The sequence below is a fragment of the Engystomops pustulosus genome, chromosome 2 (assembly GCF_040894005.1).
Source record: "Engystomops pustulosus chromosome 2, aEngPut4.maternal, whole genome shotgun sequence".
NCBI classification, from domain to species: domain Eukaryota; kingdom Metazoa; phylum Chordata; class Amphibia; order Anura; family Leptodactylidae; genus Engystomops; species Engystomops pustulosus.
In genome coordinates, this window is record NC_092412.1 from 122,743,832 (window position 1) to 122,766,049 (window position 22,218).

Below are 22,218 nucleotides of genomic sequence, written 5' to 3' on the forward strand. Positions count from 1 at the left end.
AACCCCTGAGGATTATACTCGAGCTGATGGTTGAGTATACAAAGCCATTATTGCCCTATGAAATGGACCTACTATGCCAAATTTAAGTAGTGTCTGAGTCAGGTATCCCCAATGTACCCTGTTGAATGCCTTCTCCGCATCCACCGTAAGGAGCAGAGAAGGTCTCGGCAACAGAAATCAAATCAATGATTCTCCTTGTGCCGTCCGCCTTTTGCCGGCCCCTTACAAAACCCACCTGGTCGTTTGCCACAACCTGTGGGAGTAGGTCCGCAAGTCCCACAGCCAACACTGCCGCATATAGTTTAAGGTCCGTGTTTAATAAGGAAATGGGACAGAAGTTAGGGGGGGCATCAGCAGGCTTCCCTGGTTTTGGCAATGTTATGACTAGAGCCTGAAGCATTTCCTGTGGAAACCTAGGTTCATAAAGCTATTAAATAATCTTACCAGATATGGGGCTAGCTTGTCATTATGATGTTTAAATTATTAATTGGAGAGGCATCAGGGCCAGGGGCTTTATTTTGCTTAAGAGAGGAAATAGCTTTAATAACTTCTTTAGTCGTGAATGGGGATGCTAAATTAGGGGCTTCATCTGCAGAGAATTTTGGTAGGTCTAATTGCTCCAAGAACTTGCGAATGTCACTCTCCACAGGCTGCGGCGTCTGTGAGTCATCAGATAAATTATACAAGGCCCCATAATATTACGCACACACTTCTGTAATACCTTGAGGGTCAATAAATGCATACCTTTTGCTTATTATAAATGAAAGGTATACAGGATTTGGCTGCTCTCATTTTCAGACATTTTGCCAACAAGGCACCAGGCCTGTTCCCAAGCCAGTAATATGACATTTTTAATTTCCTCAGCGCAAAGTCATGCTTGTGAGCATTCATTTCACGAAGTTGGCTTGTAAGCAAGGACATTTTGGTTGCTCTATCTGCCGTGAAACATTTTTTATTAAGTCTATGTAGATTGGCTAGTTGGGTAAGCAACTCATTTTCCTTTTCGGTGTGTAATTTCTTAGCATGAGATGCTTGTTTTATATAGTGCCCTCTTAGAGTGGCTTTATGCGCACACCAAAGGGTAGGTTCATCCACTGCTCCATCATCATTAATTCTAAAATATTATTCTACTGCTTCCCTTGATGCTGGTTCATACTTGGGGTGATGAAGTATTTTATTATTAATACGCCCCACTGTGTTAGTTGGAACAGAAAATTTCTCCTTGATTGTTAAATCCACAGGGGGCATGGTCAGACCAGGATATAACTCCTATGGAGACCTGATCAACCAAGGGTAGAACCCATTTGTCTAAAAAAAAGTAATCTATTCTGGTATAAAACTTGTGGGAATTAGAAAAAAAGGTGAAATTGGTTTCTTATTCTCCAAACATCATACAATTCATTTTTGAATATAGTCTGGGCAAACGGGTGGGTTCTGGCACCTTGTTAGCAGAAGTAGAGTCAATTGATGGCCACATTGTCTTATTATAGTCACCCGCCATAAATAAATATCCCTTCTCAACCTTATTAATCTTAACTAGTAGTTTCTTAACAAAAGTGTGTTGTTTTTCATTAGGCCCATAGACTGACGGTTGGTAATTAAGCAAATAAATCGCCCCTTCACATCCGTGACTCTTGGTGTTGAAACGCTACAGAATCTCTAACGGCTACCTTTACTCCACCTTTTTTCTCACAGATGGAGCATGATACACATTTGGGAACTTCCTATTTTTAAGGCGAAATCAATCAGCCTGGTTGAGGTGAGTCTCTTGCAAACATATAGTGGCAGATTTATCAAGCAGTCTGAAAGTCAGAATATTTCCAATTGCCCATGGCAACCAATCACAGCTCCCCTTTAAAATATTCATGAGCACTGGTGAAATGAAAGCTGAGCTGTGATTGGTTGCCATGGGCAACTGGAAATATTCTGACTTTCAGACTGCTTGATAAATCTGCCCCATAATGTCTGCATGATGTTTCCGTGCTGCCTCCCATACTGAGGACCTTTTGCATGGGGAGTTTAAGCCCTTCACATTAAGTGCTAAGAATTTAACCCCTTAACGCTGAAGCCACTTTTCACCTTCCTGACACGGCCCATTTTTTAAAATCTGACATGTGTCTATTTAAGTGGTTATAACTTTGGAACTCTTTAACATATCCAGTTGATTTTGAGATTGTTTTTTTGTGACACATTGTACTTCATGTTGGTTGAGAAATTTAATCAATATGTTTAGTATTAATTTATGAAATAAATGGAAATTTGGCAAAAAATTTATAAAGTCCGTAAAGGTGTTTGATTTCATTAGGACTTAAATAGGAAAAAGGTAAAAATTTTCCTATAAAGGTCATTTTACCCCTAATTTTTTATAGCCACAAGGGATAAAAAATGTACTAACCCCCCAAAATGTGTAAACCTATTTCTCTCGAGTGTAGAAGTACCCCACATGTGTATATAAAATGTTGTATGGGCGCACAGTAAAAGGAAAGGGGGATGTTTGCCTTTTAGAAGCCAAATTTGACAGAAATGTTTGACATGCATTTTGAGAACCCTAGTGGTATAAAACGGATAAGAATCCGAAAAGTGTCCCTAATTTTTGAATGCACATCCATTAGAGAATTTTGCAATGTGTTATATATGTATTTGCCCCTACAGGTGAATGATCCAATTAGGCCCTAAACATTACAAAGGTGAAAATTTTCCTATAAATGTCACTTTACCCCTAATTTTTGTAAGCCACAAGGGATAATATATTAAATAACCCCAAAAAAGGTATAAAACAATTTCTCCCGAGTGTAGAAGTACCCCACATGTGCATATAAAATACTTTATGGGCGCACAGTAGAGGAAAAGAGGGATGTTTGTCTTTTAAAAGCCAAATTTGACAGAAATCCTTCACATGTGTCAGGATACATTTGGAGAGCCGTAGTGGTACCAAAACCCTAATTGTTGAATGTACACCCCTTGGGGAATTTAGCAAGGTGTAATATGTGGTGTAGTGTAATACACGTGGTGAAATGAGCATTTTGAACATATAGGTGGTTTGCAAATATGATGTGCAATGGAGTCCAAGATGGAAATTGCAATTATTTCTGGAAAGTTCAGTGCCCGTTATTTGGCGCCCCATATGAAATAATCGAGGTGCATAGGGAGCAACGTGACCTAACAGTTGTTACAATTATATACCAGGGGACCAACTAAAATTTTGTCACTCTGGAGTTGTCGCAGGTCTCTTAGTAGTATGTAGTGTCCATCCTAACTCCTCTTTTGGAACAGACTCTTTATTGAGTCCTACCATTAGAAGCAGCAGAATTCACCGGGAAAATGCTGTCCTAGCAAAACACAGGAACATCTAAACCAGAGGTACTGGGGCCCCGTCCTTTTTGTCCCAATATTAGTTTCCTAATATCTTCCTCTTGAAAACGGAGAAATGATACGGCAGGACCTGCACATTGGAACAGCTCGTAAGAGTTTTACAGCGTAATCTGTACAATGTGCACGGCCAGCGCTTTTGTACCAAATCTTCGTTTTTCGTAAGGAAATTATCGCCAAGTGTTGCTCTTATTCACCCTAGCGATGCCCATTGTGACGAATACTGCTGCTTTTGGCTGGACCAAATCGACCAGCCAATAGCGGCAAACATGGACAGAGGGGGGAAACAAAACCCCTCTGGACCGCAAGGCACAATTGGTGGCTGTCAGGAACAGCCGCTACCCTGCCCGATCACCATGTCTGTAGACTGTATTACTGACGTCATAAGTAAATTCGCTGCTATTGGCTGGTCTGAATTGATGAGCAAATAGCAGCGATCATGTGGGTGGGACGTAACCCTTCTGTTCCATGGGGCAGGATGGATGGCCGGCAGGAACAGCCGCCATCTTGCCCCGATCACTGTGTCTGAACCGTGTTGGAAAGTCACTACCCGCCGCACCGTTCTATAACAACGCGCGTTGGGAATAGGCTATACAATCTTTATTTTTTAAGCAATTTAGACAAATAAGGGCTTATTTTTTGCGAGATGAGATGCACTGTAAAAAAAAACTTTTTACGTGTGGAGGAAAATAAAATCATTAATTCTTGTTTTGGATTTTTAGCATTTTTTTGGGGGGGTGTTCACTGTAGCATAACAATAATATATTATCTTTATTCTACGGATCACTACGATTACGGTGATACCTCATTTATATAGTTTATTTTATATTTGTCCAATTTTATTGAAGGAAAACTAGAATAGAAAAAATTGCATTTGTTTTAGTATTGCCATTCTTATAGCGGCATAACTATAGTATTTTTTGGTTGACGGAGCTGGTTGTAAGCTTATTTTTTGCGTGACAAGATGTTCTTTTCATTGGTATCATTTTGGTGATTGTAACTTTTTCGAATCACTTTTTAGAACATTTTTTGTAAAGCAATTTGATAAAAAGTTTAAATTTTTGGCAAGTTTTTGGTTTTTTTTTTCACCACGTTCACCGAGCGGTTCCAATTTATTATACAGATTGTTACGGACGCAGCGATACCAAATAAGTGGGGTTTTTTTTGTGATTTAGTGTTTTTTTATACTTTATTATTTGTGTACAGGGAAATGTGGTGTTTGGGGGGACTTTCACTTTCTTTTATTATTTATTTTTATTTTAAAAAAAGCTTTATTTTTTTTTACTTTTTTTACTTTTTTTACAGGTTACACAGTGCAATACAGATGTATTGCACTGTGTAATGTAAGACACTGAGCATGCTGCGCATGCCCAGTGTCTTACAGCCGGGTCCTGCAAGAAGGCAGGGGTCCCGGGGCTGCGATCGGAGGAGCGGACCCCCCCGGTAAGCGCCGCGGGGGGTGGGGGGTGGGGTCCGATTGCCTTTTACTTATCTTTAAATGCCTCTAACACGCCGCGTTCAGCGCGACCGCGGCGTGTTAGGGGTTAACACCCGCGATCTGAGAAATCTCCGATCGCGGGTGTTAGAGGCAGGTGTCGGCTATAATATATAGCCGACACCCGCAGCTTCTGGCGCCGACTCCGTTCAGGAGCCGGCGCCAGAAGCTTGACGTAATAGTACTGCATTTTGCGGGAACGCACCTCCCGCCATGCAGTACTATTACGTCAAATGTCGGGAAGGGGTTAAGTACCATAGTGGAAATATGATAGCGCTATGAACTCACGGATTGGTACAGGCAGGAGATGCTGAGCCCCCAAGGACTAGACTCGCATTTCATCTAACACAGTTGCGCTGTGGATAAAGCAATACTTGCAAACAGCGATTACTATAAACAAAGGGAATAACAATCAAACTAGGTAAATACATTATCATAACAGCAAGAAAAAACCTTAGTAAAAATGTAGACATGTTCATTTGGGGTCCAGGTAATTGAGGACCGGATAGAACGCATCCACGGCGGTCATCAAAAATAAAGCTTTTGAAAGGCCAAAGAAAGGACTTGGAAGATAAAGCAGATACATTGTAAAAAGGAGAGATGAAGGAAAGTCCTTTGGTTCAAGTCTCCCTCTTAATCCCATAGACAACTGTGTTCCATTCTTCTTGAAGGGGAGATGGTGATGGACGCTTTGGTGGATGAGCCTCGATTTCTTCGTCAACGAGGTTCCATTGCTTGCACAGCAATTTAACTGGAAAACCCCAGCGGTACTGTATTCCATGTGCTCTAAAAATTGCTGTGCTATGTTGGAATGCTCAGTGTCCGCCTAATATAGCAGCTGAGAGGTCAGCATAAACAGATATATCCTTAAAACGAGGCGGCAGTGTATGTTGTGAGCGGGCAGCCGTGGTTGTTTTCTCCTTGATGTGGTAAAAATGAATTCGCGCTATAACGTCCCGCGGAACATCTCCTGACAAATGCTTTAGATTAGGTAGCCTATGCACTTTGTCCACTATTAGGTGAGTTTGGGACGCTTGTTGTAAAAGCAATGAGAAGTAATCTGTCAAAAATTCCAGTAAATCATCAGGTTTAACTGATTCAGGGACTCCCCGAAAATGGAGGTTGTTCCTTAATGACCTATCCTCCATATCTGCCACCATGGCTAGTACAGAGTGCAGTTCTTCCTCCAGTGAAGTAGTAATGTCCACGATATCATTATGGGCTGTTGTTATTTCCGCCATCTTATTCTCTATATGTGATGTTCTGTCCCCTAAGGAAGATATTTCTGACCTAACTGCTTGTAAAGATTGCTGTAGCTCTTTAGTAATGTTTGTTTGTAGGTCATACAACATAACTTTCATCGCTGCTTTCTCATTGTGCCTGTGGACCCTTGCTGAGGGGTATCGATTAGGGCTGGAGTGTGTGTCACTGCACTGGTATGTCCTCATCAAGCGTTGACTCTGTGTTCCCACAGTTAGCCAGGGAAGAGGCCGGGCTGCTGCTGTAGGACTCCAAGGACAAGAGGGGTTCTTCTAAAAGGAGGTCATCCAGTAAAGTGCATGAGGCCTCACTTTCACAGGCCTCATGCTCTGCCTGCTCCGAGCATGCAGCGCCATCTTGGATGGGCTCCGAGGTGGGAAAGAACTTGGTGAGCTTTAGCGGGCTCCTCTTTTTAATCCTCCCTTTAGCCATGACTCCCAATGCATTCTATAAGAGTTACCGTTTCAGGTGGATGTAGCTGCCGGGCTCCGGAGCTGCGGGCTTACACACCAAATTTTAAAGTCAGCTTAGTGTGTGTTACTTGGAATCAGGTTGCAAAAAACATGAAACGTGCCATAACATTTGAGCTTACAATGGCAAGGGTGAAAATAGAAATCTAGTTATATGATTTCTCTAATTCATGGTAATTAGTCTGTTGCAGAAATAATTAGGATGTGCTATAAACACTGTGTTAGTGTGTAAGATTTCTCAAGGTGAATGTTGCTTTCTATGCTTGAGTTGGTAACAGAGGCAGTATAATTTCTTCCACAAAGATAGTTTTCTGGCTTTCAGACTGCGTACTCAGAAATCATTGCAGGTGACTAAACAGTTTTAGTGTCCTGCGAAAGCTTCTCTGGCTGGCATTATATTTGCAGGTGTGTTTCCTCTTCCACAATAAGGCAGCATTTCACTGTACTTGCTGCTGACTTCCCTCTAACATCTTCACTGAAACCTGTTATCTCTCTATTTCCCCTTCTCTCCTTTAATGATTTGTTTGTCAATCTGACTGTGGTTAGAAAACTGTTAAGAGAGCATGCCCATCCTGTTACGCTCCCCTGCGCTGTTTAAATTTTTAAAAGCTCTTCCACTCTGAATTCATGAAATATTTATCCTGGCCTGTCAGGGCAAGAACGATGCCTTGCCTGAGGACTATAAGACCTTTGTTTGCAGATGCCTCAATATACTTCTTACGTCTCACTAGATGCACTTTACATTGGGCTACCATAGTTTCCGTAAGCTTTAAATTGGAGCAGAAAGTCAATGGTGGTAATTTACTAAAAACAGTGCATATGTGCAGTTTGCCTGTGGAGTGTGCAGGGTGCGCCAGATTCATGATTTCATTAATCTGGAGCTCCCTGCACTGCTCAGAGAGAGTTCACAACCTTTTTTTTGGTGCACCTTTAAAATAGGCATGCCACACACTTCTATGTCAGACTGTATATGATAAATATGACACACGGTCCGAATCTGCCACCAGTGAAAAGCTTTCTATACTTGAGTTTATGGAGTTCTAAATGCCTATCATCAGGGGCAACATATCTTCCTGTATGATGGAATACAATAGAGGCTCTATCAACATGGAGAAAACAAACTCTTATCACAGTTATTAATAACATTAACCCCTTAACAACCTGGCCCTTTTTAGTTTTTTCCACTTGCATTTTTCAGTCCCCACCTTCAAAAATCTATAACTTTTTTATTTTTCCACGTAAAGAGCTCTGTGATGGCTTGTTTTCTGCGTAACAAATTGTACTTCATAGTGCTGGTATTTAATTTTCCATGTTGTGTACTGGTAAGCAAGAAAAAAATTCCAAATACAGTGAAAATGGTGAAAAAACGCATTTGCGCCGTTTCCATGTGGACTTGAATTTTACGACTTTCACTGTGCCCCCCAAATGACAGGTCTACTTTATTTTTTTGGTTGGTGCAATCACGGGAATACAAAATTTGCATAGGTTTTATGTTTTCATACATTTACAAAAATTAAAACCTCCTGTACAAAATGGGGGTCATTTACTAAGGGCCCGATTCGCGTTTTCCCGACGTGTTACCCGAATATTTCCGATTTGCACCGATTGTACCTGAATTGCCCCGGGTTTTTGGCGCACGCGATCGAATTGTGGCGCATCGGCGCCGGCATGCGCGCGACAGAAATCGGGGGGCGTGGCCGAACGCAAACCCGACGGATTCGGACAAACCACCGCATTTAAAAAAAAAATTGTGTCGCGAAAATTTCACTCACCTTCATCCTGGATAGGCCGGTGTATCTCGAGGCATTCCAGCGGACTTCAGCGCAGCAGCGCCACCTGGTGGACGGCGGAGGAACTGCTTTGATGAATCCCGGCCGGACCCGAATCCAGTGCAGAGAACGCGCCGCTGGATCGCGAACGGACCGGGTAAGTAAATCTGCCCCAATGTTTTTTTGATTTTGCCATCTTCTGGCCCTAATAACGTTTTCATACTTTGGTGTACAGAGCTGTGCATAGTGTTATTTTCTGAGAGTTTTCATGACATTTTCAATGCTGCCATTTTTAGGACAACAAGACCTTTCGATCACTTTTTATAGAATTTTTAGTATTTTTTAAAATGAAAAATACAAATCGTGATTTAAAACTTAGCTTTTACTGAAATGGTTAAGAATAAACAATCAGTAATATGGCTTCAAGGTAAATTGTGTGAACGCATGGTACCCATCTGAAAAATACAGAGAAACAATACAAGTGTGAACCTGGTGGCCCCCTTGTGGGGTTCAAAAATATATACGCGTTTGAAAATAGAAGAGAAAGCTCACCTTTGTGGGCTACACATCTTGTAATGTCAATGATCCATATCTACACTCTGGTCTCCGGATGCTCCTCCATTATGATGCCGAGAGAATATCAGTAAAATGGTTACGGGCACCTTATGTCCATACAGAGTGCAGAGAAAAGAAAGAATCAGGGTGATGTGACTGTTGGCGTTGGAGGCAAGGGTCAGAATGGCTCGCACTCTCCCTGTTAATGCCCTATATCCAAGGTCTAGAACACCCTGATGACCTAACCTCGGGGTTATGGCCCTAGATGGCCACGGCCCCGACCGGAACCTTACCCTAGGTAACTGGCCCTGTTATCGGACCTAGTCTATGGGTGTAGTCCCAGTCAGATGCAAGTAAGTGCAAAAAATGTATTAGATGGTCTTTATAGATAAAGTAAAGAGTATGTCAAAGGGCTTTTGCGTAACCAAATCCTGACAGGGCCTGTTTCACCCTTTTGGGCTCATCAGGGGATAGTTAGGTTCGCCTTTAGGAAACCCTAATGAAAAACAACAGTATACTCGATATATACATAGAAGGGTGTAGGTGGTAAAATGTAATCCAATAAATACACGTTCTTACCTTACACTAATGAATGGTGCAGGAATGGTGAAGATTTCCTTAGTAAGGAAAGAGGTTGATCAGTAACCGCAACAGATGTGAATATAAACTTCCAAAAACGGGAGTATATACAATAGTCACAAATGGTAGATGTCCTACCTTAAGGAAAAGATGGTTAGGTGCTAAAGCGCTGCGGAGGTGCAGGTGAACACGACCCCGTTCACAACTGACAACCAGTGGGTCCTCTCAGAGCTGGCGTGCTCTGAGAACCCACCCCCAACGCTCCTCCCACCAGGCCGGTCTCACTCCGTATTGGTTGGTGCGGCCGGTGGCGGGCTGGGCATGCGCATGCCCGGAAGTGGAGAGCGTTGGGAACGCCCTCAACTTTGGTGCCCGCCCCAGGGCCCGAACGCGCATGCCGATAGCGATGCATGAAGGATCACTGAGGCGCGCACCCCGCACACGGGCAGAGACGTCCAACGATGTCAAACGGGGAGGGCAAGGAATGCCCCTACAGGACAGTGGTGGACGTCTCTGGGGACAGGGCAACACGCCGATAGAGTAGGTAATAATGTGCGCTGAGGAATCCCTGTGTGATTGTGGTAATCCTGAGATATCGGACAGATGAACTGTAAAATTACAAATGTTCCCTTGTCCCATTGATTAGCAAGTGGGGATTTAAAATCGGGGCCAAGACACAAAGTGGAGAAAAGAAGCTAGTAGAGGTGAAATAGCGAGTGATGCGATACTGAAGTGCTTGGTGAAGTTGTATCCACATAAAGTCTATATCAAAAAGTCAGTATAATAAATAAAGTCATAGAAAGCAGGCGAAACTCAATTGTTCATTAAGTCCTAGTGGGGACTCTGTCTTGAGTTTAAAAATCCATTGTGATTCTTTTTGTCTCAAAATCCGGTCCCAGTCCCCTCCTCTGTCTGGGGGTTTAACTAGGTCGATACCCACAAAGGTGAGTCACTTAATAATTCCCCTATGCCTCTCTTGTATGTGTCTGGCAAGGGGTTTATCCCGGTTATGTTTAATATCACCAAGATGGTCCCCTACTCTGCGACGGAATTCATGGTAAGTTTTGCCCACATACTGTAGCCCACATTCACAATTGGCTAGATAGATCACGCCTTTAGATTTGCAGTTGATATAGTGTTGAATGGTGTAGTTCCTGTTGGTGACTGAACTGTAGAATGTTTTGCAGTTCATTATCACCTTGCATGCGATGCATCCACTACAATGATAACAGCCTTTGATTTCTGAATGTAACCAGGTCCTGGTGGATTCTGGTCTGGTGAAATGGCTATGGACGAGTCTATCTCCTAAATTGCGTCCCTTTCTGAATGTTATAGTTGGATGATCCTGTAAAACAGTAGATATGTCCGGATCCATCTTAAGTATATGCCAGTACTTGGTAAGGACCTAGCGTACTTGTTGGGATCCCTCATCATATGTCCCTACGAGTCGGATTGTAGGTGTAGAGGGTGGGTTACCATGAGGGGTTAGTAGGTCTGTCCTGTTGGTTTTCAGTGCTCTTTGGTATGCCAGTTTAAGGGTATGTTCCGGGTATCCCCGGGCCAGAAATCGGAGTTTAAGAGCTTTGGCTTGATGCTTAAACTCCTCCAGGGAGGAACAATTGCGACGTATCCTAAGATATTGCCCATACGGTATACCCCTCTTAAGGGTAAGTGGGTGGTAGGATTCCCAACGTAGGAGGGAGTTCGTGGATGTGGGTTTTCTATATAAGGTCGAGTCCATTTCCCCATTGTGTTTCTTTTTGACCAGAATATCCAAAAAAGGGATACTGGAAGTATGTATCTCATATGTAAACTTGAGCACTAAGGGGTTAAGGTTAAGGTCCTCAAGGAGATCCTTAAATTGGCCCTCTGACCCCTCCCAGGTGATGAAGATATCATCGATATAGTGAGCCCAAAGGCTCGCCATACCGATGTACCGGGGGGGCAATCTCCTCACAGAAGACGTGGCAGTGTTCCCACCAGCACAGAAACAAGTTGGCATAAGTGGGGGGCGCAGGAGCTAACCATAGCAGTGCCCCTGAGCTGGCGGTACACAGAGCCGTCAAACACAAAATAGTTGTGCGTGAGGGAGAATTCTAGCAGTCGGAGGATAAAATTGTTATGTGCAATACATTGGTTGCCCCGTGTGCTCAAATAGAAATGGACCGCTTGAAGTCCTAGATGGTGGGGAATAGAGGAGTAAAGGGACTCAACGTCAATGCTGGCTAGGTAAGTGTTAGGTCCTACTGAAAGCCCATCTAGTCTCTTAAGCAAATCAGTGGTATCTCTAGTGTAAGATGGAAGAGCTACGACAAAGGGGGCCAGGATTTTGTCGATATAGATGCCTAGATTCTGACAGAGTGACCCGACACCTGACACGATAGGTCTACCCTTTAGGGGGGTTAGTCCCTTATGAATTTTGGGGAGCCCATAAAAGGTTGCTGTTCTGGGGCATTTGGGTAACAGGAAGTCAAATTCCTCTTTACTGATCAGCTCGTCAATTAGAGCCGTTTGTAGTATATTCTTCAGTTTGGACAAATAGGAACTGGTTGGATTGCTGGGTAGGATGGCATAACTATCCTTATCTTTCAATAGATTGAGACACATCTGGCGATATTTATCCGATTGCATAACTACTATATTGCCCCCCTTATCGGAAGATTTAATAGTTATCGTGCAATCTTTCTCAAGGGAGGTGAGGGCTTGTATTTCCTCCTTGGTGCAATTAGGGTGCTTGATCCCCCTGGTTATTTGTTCCAGTTCATTGAACACTAATTTAGAGAAGATATCTATACTGGAGATGTCACCTAATGGTGGAATACTCGTGCTCTTGGGTTTCAGGTCAGTAAATGGGCCTTTTTAAATGCGCACGCCCAGCCCGCCACCGGCCGCACCAACCAATACGGAGTGGGACCGGCCTGGTGGGAGGAGCATTGGGGGCGGGTTCCTACACACGCAGCGCACTTAAAAGTTTGTGTCGCACGCCAGCTCTGAGAGGACCCACTGGTTGTCAGCTGTGAACGGGGTCGTGTTCACCTGCACCCCCGCAGCGCTTTAGCACCTAACCATCTTTTCCTTAAGGTAGGACATCTGCCATTTGTGACTATTGAATATACTCCCTTTTTTGGAAGTTTATATTCACATCTGTTGCGGTTACTGATCAACCTCTTTCCTTACTAAGGAAATCTTCACCATTCCTGCACCATTCATTAGTGTAAGGTAAGAACGTGTATTTATTGGATTACATTTTACCACCTACACCCTTCTATAGCTATGTACACTTTAATATATGTTGAGTATACTGTTGTTTTTCATTAGGGTTTCCTAAAGGCGAACCTAACTATCCCCTGATGAGCCCAAAAGGGTGAAACAGGCCCTGTCAGGATTTGGTTACGCAAAAGCCCTTTGACATACTCTTTACTTTATCTATAAAGACCATCTAATACATTTTTTGCACTTACTTGCATCTGACTGGGACTACACCCATAGACTAGGTCCGATAACAGGGCCAGTTATCTAGGGTAAGGTTCCGGTCGGGGCCGTGGCCATCTAGGGCCATAACCCCGAGGTTAGGTCATCAGGGTGTTCTAGACCTTGGATATAGGGCATTAACAGGGAGAGTGCGAGCCATTCTGACCCTTGCCTCCAACGCCAACAGTCACATCACCCTGATTCTTTCTTTTCTCTGCACTCTGTATGGACATAAGGTGCCCGTAAACATTTTACTGATATTCTCTCAGCATCATAACGGAGGAGCATCCGGAGACCAGAGTGTAGATATGGATCATTGACATTACAAGATGTGTAGCCCACAAAGGTGAGCTTTCCCTTCTATTTTCAGACGCGTATATATTTTTGAACCCCACAAGGGGGCCACCAGGTTCACACTTGTATTGTTTCTCTTTATTTTTCAGATGGGCACCATGCGTTCACACAATTTACCTTGAAGCCATATTACTGAATGCTTATTTTTAACCATTTCAGTAAAAGCTTTAAATCACGATTTGTATTTTTCTTGCGTATTTCATAGTGGATCAGGCTTCTCTTACCCAGTACCATTAGTGTAATCACAATTTTTGTAAAAATATTTTTTAAAATGGCAAAAAAGGGACTTTGGGCGCGATTTTCCGTTACAGCGTTAAACTCAGTGAAAAAACATTATTATATTTTGATAGATTGGGAATTTTTGGACGTGACGATACTTAATGTGTTTATGATTTTTACTGTTTATTTATATCAATTCTAGAGAAAGGGAGGGTGATTTGAATGTTTAGTTTTTTTTATTACGGTATATATACTTTTTTACTTTTTTATTTTTACTATTTTTCAGACTCCTACTTTAACCCTATGTTGTCTGATAGACCCTACCATATACTGCCATATTACAGTATCGCAGTATATGGGGATTTCCCTCCTCATTCATTACAATGTGCTCATCACACATTGTAATGAATAGGTTTTTGAAGCCGCCGGCAGCGGCAAAATGCAGCAAAGACTTACAGGCTATGGAGAGGGCTCAGCCCGTGAGCCCGCTTCATGCACCAGGACCTGACGCGTGCCGCTCTACTACGGCGCATGTCGGTAAGGGGTTAAAACACATTTCAGCTTCTGTGAGCACATATTTTACTGATATAGTATCTCAGCTTATTTAGGAAAATATGGATTCGTATTATCAAACTACACATCCACCTAGCAGAGATGGTCTAGATGGTAAACCCAAACCAGACCCGAAGGGCAACGCGAAAGTAGGCATAATTTAGGGGATGGTCAGTGCTCCCCATAACGTCACAATTTAAATGTTGCTGGACACAATGGCGATGAATTTAAACAGTTAACGCCTACAATCGGTGACAACAGCTATCACAGGCATTACTAGAAGAGTTATAATGAAGTTCTGGGTCAGGACCAGGGCACCCAAACCGCCAAAGTTTACTAAGTAAAGTATACTAAGTATACTAAAAAGACCACTAAAACAAAATGTGTTTTATATTGATAAATCCTTTTTATCACACAATTACAGCAAGTCTTACCACATTTGTTTGTCTTATGTCACTTATGTAAATCAAGTGAACTTACATATCTTCACTTGAGGAGTTACATTTGTCACATTCGAGCTTCATATAACTGATTCATGGTTTCATTTCACTGAATTGTTTTTGTTGTAAGTTTTCAAAAATGATATTCTGATTTTGCTATTGATTATCTAAAATGAGATGAAATTCATAAAGGATTACCAGAGTAATTGACCAAAAAGGAAGATAAAGAAGAATTTGACAGTGGAGACGGCGGCACATAATAAAAAGATATGATCATTCTGTTTATAGCATCATAACGCATTATAACCTTTACATTTACAAGTAGCGTGATGTACTTCATACCCTGGAGGGATGTGATATAATTGTTTAGTTACAATCATAAATAGAGATAGCAGGCGAAAGGTGTCAAACGCTGTCTATGCGGTTGATACGCCACTGACAGGATATGTGAAGCAAAGAACTCAAATATATTAAATGCATCAGTGTCCAGGGGAGGATTAGCTCAGCTCAAGGTTTATTAAATCTTCCAGATGCCAAATAGTTCTCAGCACACAGTCTATTAAACAGGCTGATACACAAGCAAGCAGAGATAATCAGGAGCAATGGTGGCAGGTGGTACAATATGCCTATTACTACAGTATACTGTGTGCCAATAGCCAGTCTTTAACTCCTGTGTTAAGTATTGACATTTACTGAACATAGCTAAATTTATTAGCATAAACCTAATGAGATTATAAAATATACAAAAATATAAACTGTACAAAATTTTGTGTTGTTGTAGCATTTTGCAAACAATTTAATATTTAGTATGCAAAGACTAACTTTTAAATTATTTTATACTGCATTTGCCCCTGACTGGCAAATTTTGTGTGCCTTCCCCCCCACATATTATTTTCCTTACTTATACTGGTAAACCACATTGCAAAGATAAGTTTAAGAGTATTCACATAGTAGCCAATATAGTAACAGCCCCCCCCCCTCACCACCACAGTAACCAAGTCAAAATGCCTCACACTAGCCAAAAGTCACAGTGGAACCACAGTATCCTATAGTCACAGTGCTTACACAGTATACAATAGTAACAGAACCCAAAGATAGTCATAGCATAATTATTTATTTTTATGTATTTAAAGAGCACCATTAATTCCATGTTGGTGTAAATTCAATAAGGGTTCACATACATTAAGACACAAACAAATGTACGTGCATGTGGCGATAAGATCCAAATCATGAGAGAGATTCTGTAAAATTTGTCTGCTATTCTTATATAAACACAGGCCCAGACTAGGGCAATATAACACAAGCAGTGATCACCCAGACCCCCTCATAATATTAATGGAGGGGGGAGAAGAGCCCTTCTACATCCTTTTACTAGGTCAACCATAGGCAATGGCCTACTTACTAAAGGTGACAGGTATAAGTCCCCATCTGGATTTATACATCATAATCCATGGGCCATAATCCATATTTCAGTTTCACCAATGTCTCCATATAACTGCAGGCAGTAAATATGTCAACGGCGAAGAGGTGGTTTCACTACAACAAGGAGCAATTACATAACCTCTAAACTATTACCACTAAAACTCATCATGCATAGTATATATGCATACAGGATATTATGAGGAAAATGCTGAAATTACAACAAAGTATATAGGATGCCCAGAGGACAAGAAATTAGCCAAGAAAGATTCTGAGGCATGCATGGTTTGTTTACACCTCATAGTGATAAAAGGCAATTATTATATGCTAGGTTTCCTGGTGTCATCACAAGCAGGGGGTGGTCAAGGAATCTTAGAATCCATTTAGATGAAAGTCTCCATCTAAAAATGGTCATTCTTTGGGGGTCCGAGGGACAGTTTGATCAGGTCTTTCTGCATCCCCAGGCACCAGACTTAAAGGGAACCTGTCACCAGGAGACCCATTTTTAGCACTCCCTCAGTCCCCACAGAGCATAGTACATACACTGGCAAAGTGTTTTTGTATAAAAAATAGGTTTTACAGAAAAAAAGATATGTTATATTGTACCTTTTTATTAGCATCTGCTGTGTGACTAGGCAGTTGCCTAATGGGAGGGGCTGGAAAGGAGCAGTTCCCCCCACCCTTGGGAAAACTGCTAATAAAAAGGTACAATATAACATATCTTTTTTTCTGTAAAACCAATTTGTAATACAAAAACACTTTGGCAGAGTATGTACTATTCTCTGTGGGGACTGGGGGAGTGCTAAAAATGGATCTCCTGGTGACAGGTTCCCTTTAAAGCGTCACATAATGTATTAAGTTTTGTTTTTTTATCCCTTTTTATCTAGCCAAACTGTAATTTTTTGCACTGCATGTTTATGTCTGTTTAATGTGTCCCTCTTTTTGTATAATAAGCCCTGTTAATTGTGAGCACTGTCTTTTTTATATTAAATGTCCATTTAATAAGAGCCTCTTGTGTTCTAATGATTCCATAACTCTGAGGAGACGTTACCTATATTGCTCAATTTGTAACTGTAGTCTAATATTGGTGTATCATATATCTTAGGTGTCTTGTCAGCCTATATCACTCAGGTTCTTAGAGGGCCAAGAGCTGTCAGGTCCCCTTCCTGAACCTAAATCAGATCCAGTCAGCAAGCAGCCAGGTTCCTTTGCAAAATACAAGATTAGAGAGATCTGAAAAAAGTGGAAAGAGTACCCTGCCCTTAGGGCTCACAATCTACAGTATGTGAGAGGGTAGTCGAAGATAAGAGGTGAGGGGAATGGCAGTCTAGTTATTATGTATTTTAGATTCCAAATAGATGGGTTTTCAGGTTACATTTGAAGGTTTGGATGGTGGGGGACAGTCCAATACATTTTGTAGAGATATCACCAGTGGAAAGGAAAAGCAGAGCTATTGATAGCAGGTGAGATAGATTGTGGTGGTTTCTCCTTTCTCATTTAATAGCCTAGCAAAAGAAGGCTTAAGAGTAGTGATAAGTGGACCCGTTAAAATTTGAGTTTAAACCTGAATTTTAAAACTCTGTTCATGTCTGGGTTCAGCTACCGAAGCTCAGACCCACCCACCAGTGGCTCCACCTATTGGTGCCAACACCAATCTCAGTTGTTAATTATTAAAATGCCATTGGAAAAGTCCCAATCATGCTGCACTATCATGCCGGCAGCACTGCACACCACCATTCTGGTGAGGATCTTTGTCCTAATGATGTAATAGGGAAGCAGCGATCCTTCCAAAAATGGCACTACAATAGAGAACCATTATATTAAACTTGAAAGTATTTCATATTTTTAGCAAATATAGATCAGTAAATAAACTAGGGTTTAGAAAATGACATGTCTTTAATGACAGAAATAGGAGAAATGAATTCCTATCAATATATCCCCTGTATAAAAAGAATTGGGTTGCTGTGACTGCACAATGGACATTTCTATTGAAAAAGATGCTACTTTGCTAATGAAAAGTGACTTTAACACAAGTATCTTTGTTTGAGTAAATGTGAAGCAAACAAGCATGTGTTAAACATTGCTCCTATAAAATGCTCCCTGTTTAATGAATGTCATGACTAATTAATTCAACATCTGTTTAGTGACATTGTGCAAGCAAGAGCATATATATACATATTTACTTGTCTGATTATTAATTCATTAGTCTTGTTGCTTTTACAAATCTTATGTCTCTAACAAACTCTTTTCCTATATTAATAATGATACTAATGAACTTTGACAAAACTTTTATATTTGCGTTTGCTGTAGCTTGGGCATTAATATTATAGCAAGCAAGGTTTCTACTAATCAGTTTTAATGTTAAAAATGACCTTTCATTTTAAAATCTTCAAGGTTGTAGCTAGAGATGGCAAATTTTTCAAAAATTCGATTTGCTGAGTTCGCCAAATTTTTCAACAAAATTTGTTTCGACCCAAACCAAATCATGGCTAATCATGTTAAAAAACAGGTATTTCCTGGCTGCATAGAGCCTTTAGGGTGTTGTAGAACATTGTGCCATGCTCCAATATGCATAGGGAGTATGGTTTGGTCTTCAAACAATGCTGTGTTTTAGTATGACATGCACATGACAGCCGCCGCTCTTAGAATCGCTTCACACTTCAATTTCATGGGCACTTACAGAGGCCAACTTCACCAAATAGCCTGAGGAAGCCACAGCAGGTGGCGATACGCGTGGGGCGGTCATCCCCAGCTCCCTCTTGTGTGTATGTTTGCCGCACAGGTAATACTTGCTTATGTCTTGACTTAGGTTAGCAGTGTGGTACCATCTATTTATTTACTTTTGCTTGTATACTCTCATGCTCTATACAAAAAATACCCAGCTTTTTTGTGACTTTTTTGCAATCTGCTTACATTATATATTGATACCGCATTTTCCCTAGCTCAATGTGTAATCCCTTATAGGATAATATTGTTGTATCTCTTTTTGTGTTACATAAGGCTTTAGTCTTTAGGGGGAGCTGGTGGTCCCAGGATCACTAACACAATCACATGTTTGGTTTTCCTGTGGTAGATTATTCTGTGATTGTTCACATTTGTAATGGTTTTTATTCTCTTCTTGTGTTGTGGTGTTTTTTTTTTTATATATGAATAAAGAATGTATTGTCTTGGTCACTTAGCATGTATCCTTTCTTTGTCTTGTGGTTTGAGCTTTTTTTACATGCATTGACCTGTAGACTATTTACCTGACCTCATTTTGTGCAGTGCTGGTCCCATTTTTTGTATTCTGCAACTTCACCAAATAAGCAAAGCGGGAACGCAGCCTGACAAGGTAATGTCGGTGCCAGCTAGAAAGGACTGAGCTGGGGGCCAAGATCCCACTATAACATCAAAGAGTGCACTCTTTTTACACTGATGATTCCATAGATTACGACAGAACCTGTTCTGTTAAACGCGGATACATGTAGAAACCCCCCAAAAGAGTGCAGAGGGTGTCTGCAGTAATTCTGCATTGACGTCACAGGTCATTTTGCCCTTCTTTTCATCCGTCAGTGTCCACTTTCAATCTGTCAATAATCCATCAGTATTACTATAGCCAAAAGCAAACAGGAGTTGATCCAAAACAGAGATGACCAGTAAATGGGATATTTGCATTTCCTCTGTGTTCTGTATCCACTCCTGCTTTTGGCTATCAATCCTGAAGCTTTTCATTCCTTCTGACAGATGAAAAATTCTGGAGCTAGCAACAACATGGCAGGCCACAATGTGGCACAATGACAGAGTGGGGAGGTGGCGGAAGCAGAAGTAGGAGGTCAGAGTGGCACAATGACAAATTCTGGAGGTGGCAGCAACATGGTACAAAGTGCAGAGGTAACAAAAACAAAGTGCAGAGGTAACAGCAGCAGGAGGTCAGAGAGTGGCACAATCACAGTGTGTGTAGGTGGTCAGCAGCAAAAGCAGCAGCAGGAGGACAGACAGACAGGCACAATGACACATTCTGGTGGTGGCAGCAACATGTTAGGGTACAGTGGAGCACAATGACAGAGTGTGGAGGTGCCGGCAGCAGCAGCAGGAGTTGTGACATCACGTGGCTGGCAGAATCAGAATAGTGTCTGAGACAGGTAGTAAGAATCCAAACTCATTTCTCAACGTTTGGGGAGTCATCATGGCTTATCTAATCTGATGCATAAGGCATTGGTGTGTTGAAATCCTGGCCAATCCATGCCTGATTCATCTTGACAAAAGTGGGTTCTCCTTGGGGTAACGATAGCCCCCACCACATGGAACACCCACTATGATGCCACACTACTGGCCGGGCAGGACAGCCTCTCTACTGCAAACTCTGTAACTTGCGGCCACACATCAAGTTTGGCTGGCCAGTAGTCCAGGGGATCCTTTACCTGGGGTGGTAGAGTGCTGTCCAAGTAGGCCACCACCTACCTGCTGGTGCAGGGTCTGCTCCATGTCCTGCTGCTGCTGCTGGTGGCGTCTACGCTCCTCACTATGCGGTTGAAGGAAGCTGCTCACTAAGGACTCTACAAGTAAGCTTCTGCTGATGGAGCTGCTGCTCCTACCCTCTGCCCCCATCTCCCCACAGCAGCCATGGCAGTAGTACATGAATGATGACTCTCTAGAATCTCTTGGTCAGACCTGACAGAGGATGGACAATGGCACACATAGGCAGTGGCCAACTGTCTGCACAGTATTTCTCTATAGTATGCCAGTCTCGGCAGCTGGAAAAAAGGCACCCATTTTTGACCGGTTGCGAGGGTCCAATAGGGTGGAGAACCGAAAGTCATCCCTATGCCGGATGTTGACTAATCAGCTGTCACACATTAGGCAAAGCAGCACGCTGCGGGCCATCTGATCACCTATATTATCATTGATTTGTGTTTCCCTGTCACTGCTATTCTCCCCAATGCTCTCAGTATTCACAGCCTGACTACTTGCAAGTGCAACAAAACCTCCCGTGCCAGTCTCAACATATCTACTTTCCTGCCTACTGCATGAAGCAGCAGATGTCTGCCCGACCTCTTCACTGCCAAGCAGCTGCTGACTGGCCTTGAAGTGTTCGTCCTCAATGTATAGTGGCACTGACCCCAAACTACCTAGTAGATCTGTGGCTGAGGGAAATGCACAGGACAGAGGTTGGTTTAGGACAGGTGAGGGCCACTGACCTGCTCTTGGGCCATGACAACTAAGGGTTGTATCTGATGAACTCACAGACTCTTGGCTGGGGTTGTCAGATGTCAACCCCAAAACTGACACCCTGGACTTTGAGCAAAAATCACTCCATCAACTATGTAGATTTGACAAGGATTTATTGGTATCTACTATAGTAACAAAAAAGAATTGAAATTTGGGGAATACATAACTCTAAAAACTGACACCCTGGACTTTGAGAAAAAAAAAATACTCCAGCAACTATGTGGATTTGACATGGATTTCTTGTTTTCTACTTTAGCAACAAAAAAGAATTGAAATTTGGGGAAACAGAAACCCAAAACTGGCACTTTGAGAAACCGAAAAACTGGACTTTGAGAAAAAATCACTGATTGGCTTACATGTCTGCACATGTGATCGAGGGTGTTCCTTTCTTCTTCCCAGAGTTCTCTGCCTCAAGTAACCTTGTGCTCCCGGCCAAATTTTCCCACGAATAACGGAAACTTTGGATACATGCAGAACTAAAGTTTTCCTTAAGTTCTAAACGAATTCCACATTGAAAGTTGTTGATGGCATTGAACACAACAGATTGTGAATGTAGGAGGACACTTGACCTGCAGTTCATGCAAATTCTCTCCAGGGGACAATTGCTTTAAATTGAATTACCCCAGTAAGCCCTAACACTTAGCAGTTTTAAGAGATCACTTTTCAGAGTATTCTGTATGTGAGCAGGGTCAGTGGTCATTTCCTTATACAGACGATCCCCTACCTAAGAACACCCAAGTTACTGATGACCCCCTTGTTACAAATGGACCTCTGGTAATTGATAATTTACTGTACATTAGCCCTAGGCTACAATAAACAGCTATAATAGTAAAGGTGTCTGCAATTAAGCTTTATTGTTAATCCTGGTTCTTATGACAATCCAACATTTTTAAAATCCAATTTTCACAGAGACCAAAAAAAAATTGTCTGGATTTACAATTATAAAATATACAGCTGCGACTTACATACAAATTCAACTTAAGAACAAACCTACAGAACCTATCTTGTACGTAACCAGGGGACTGCCTGTAATAACAGATAGGATCAAAATGAAACAT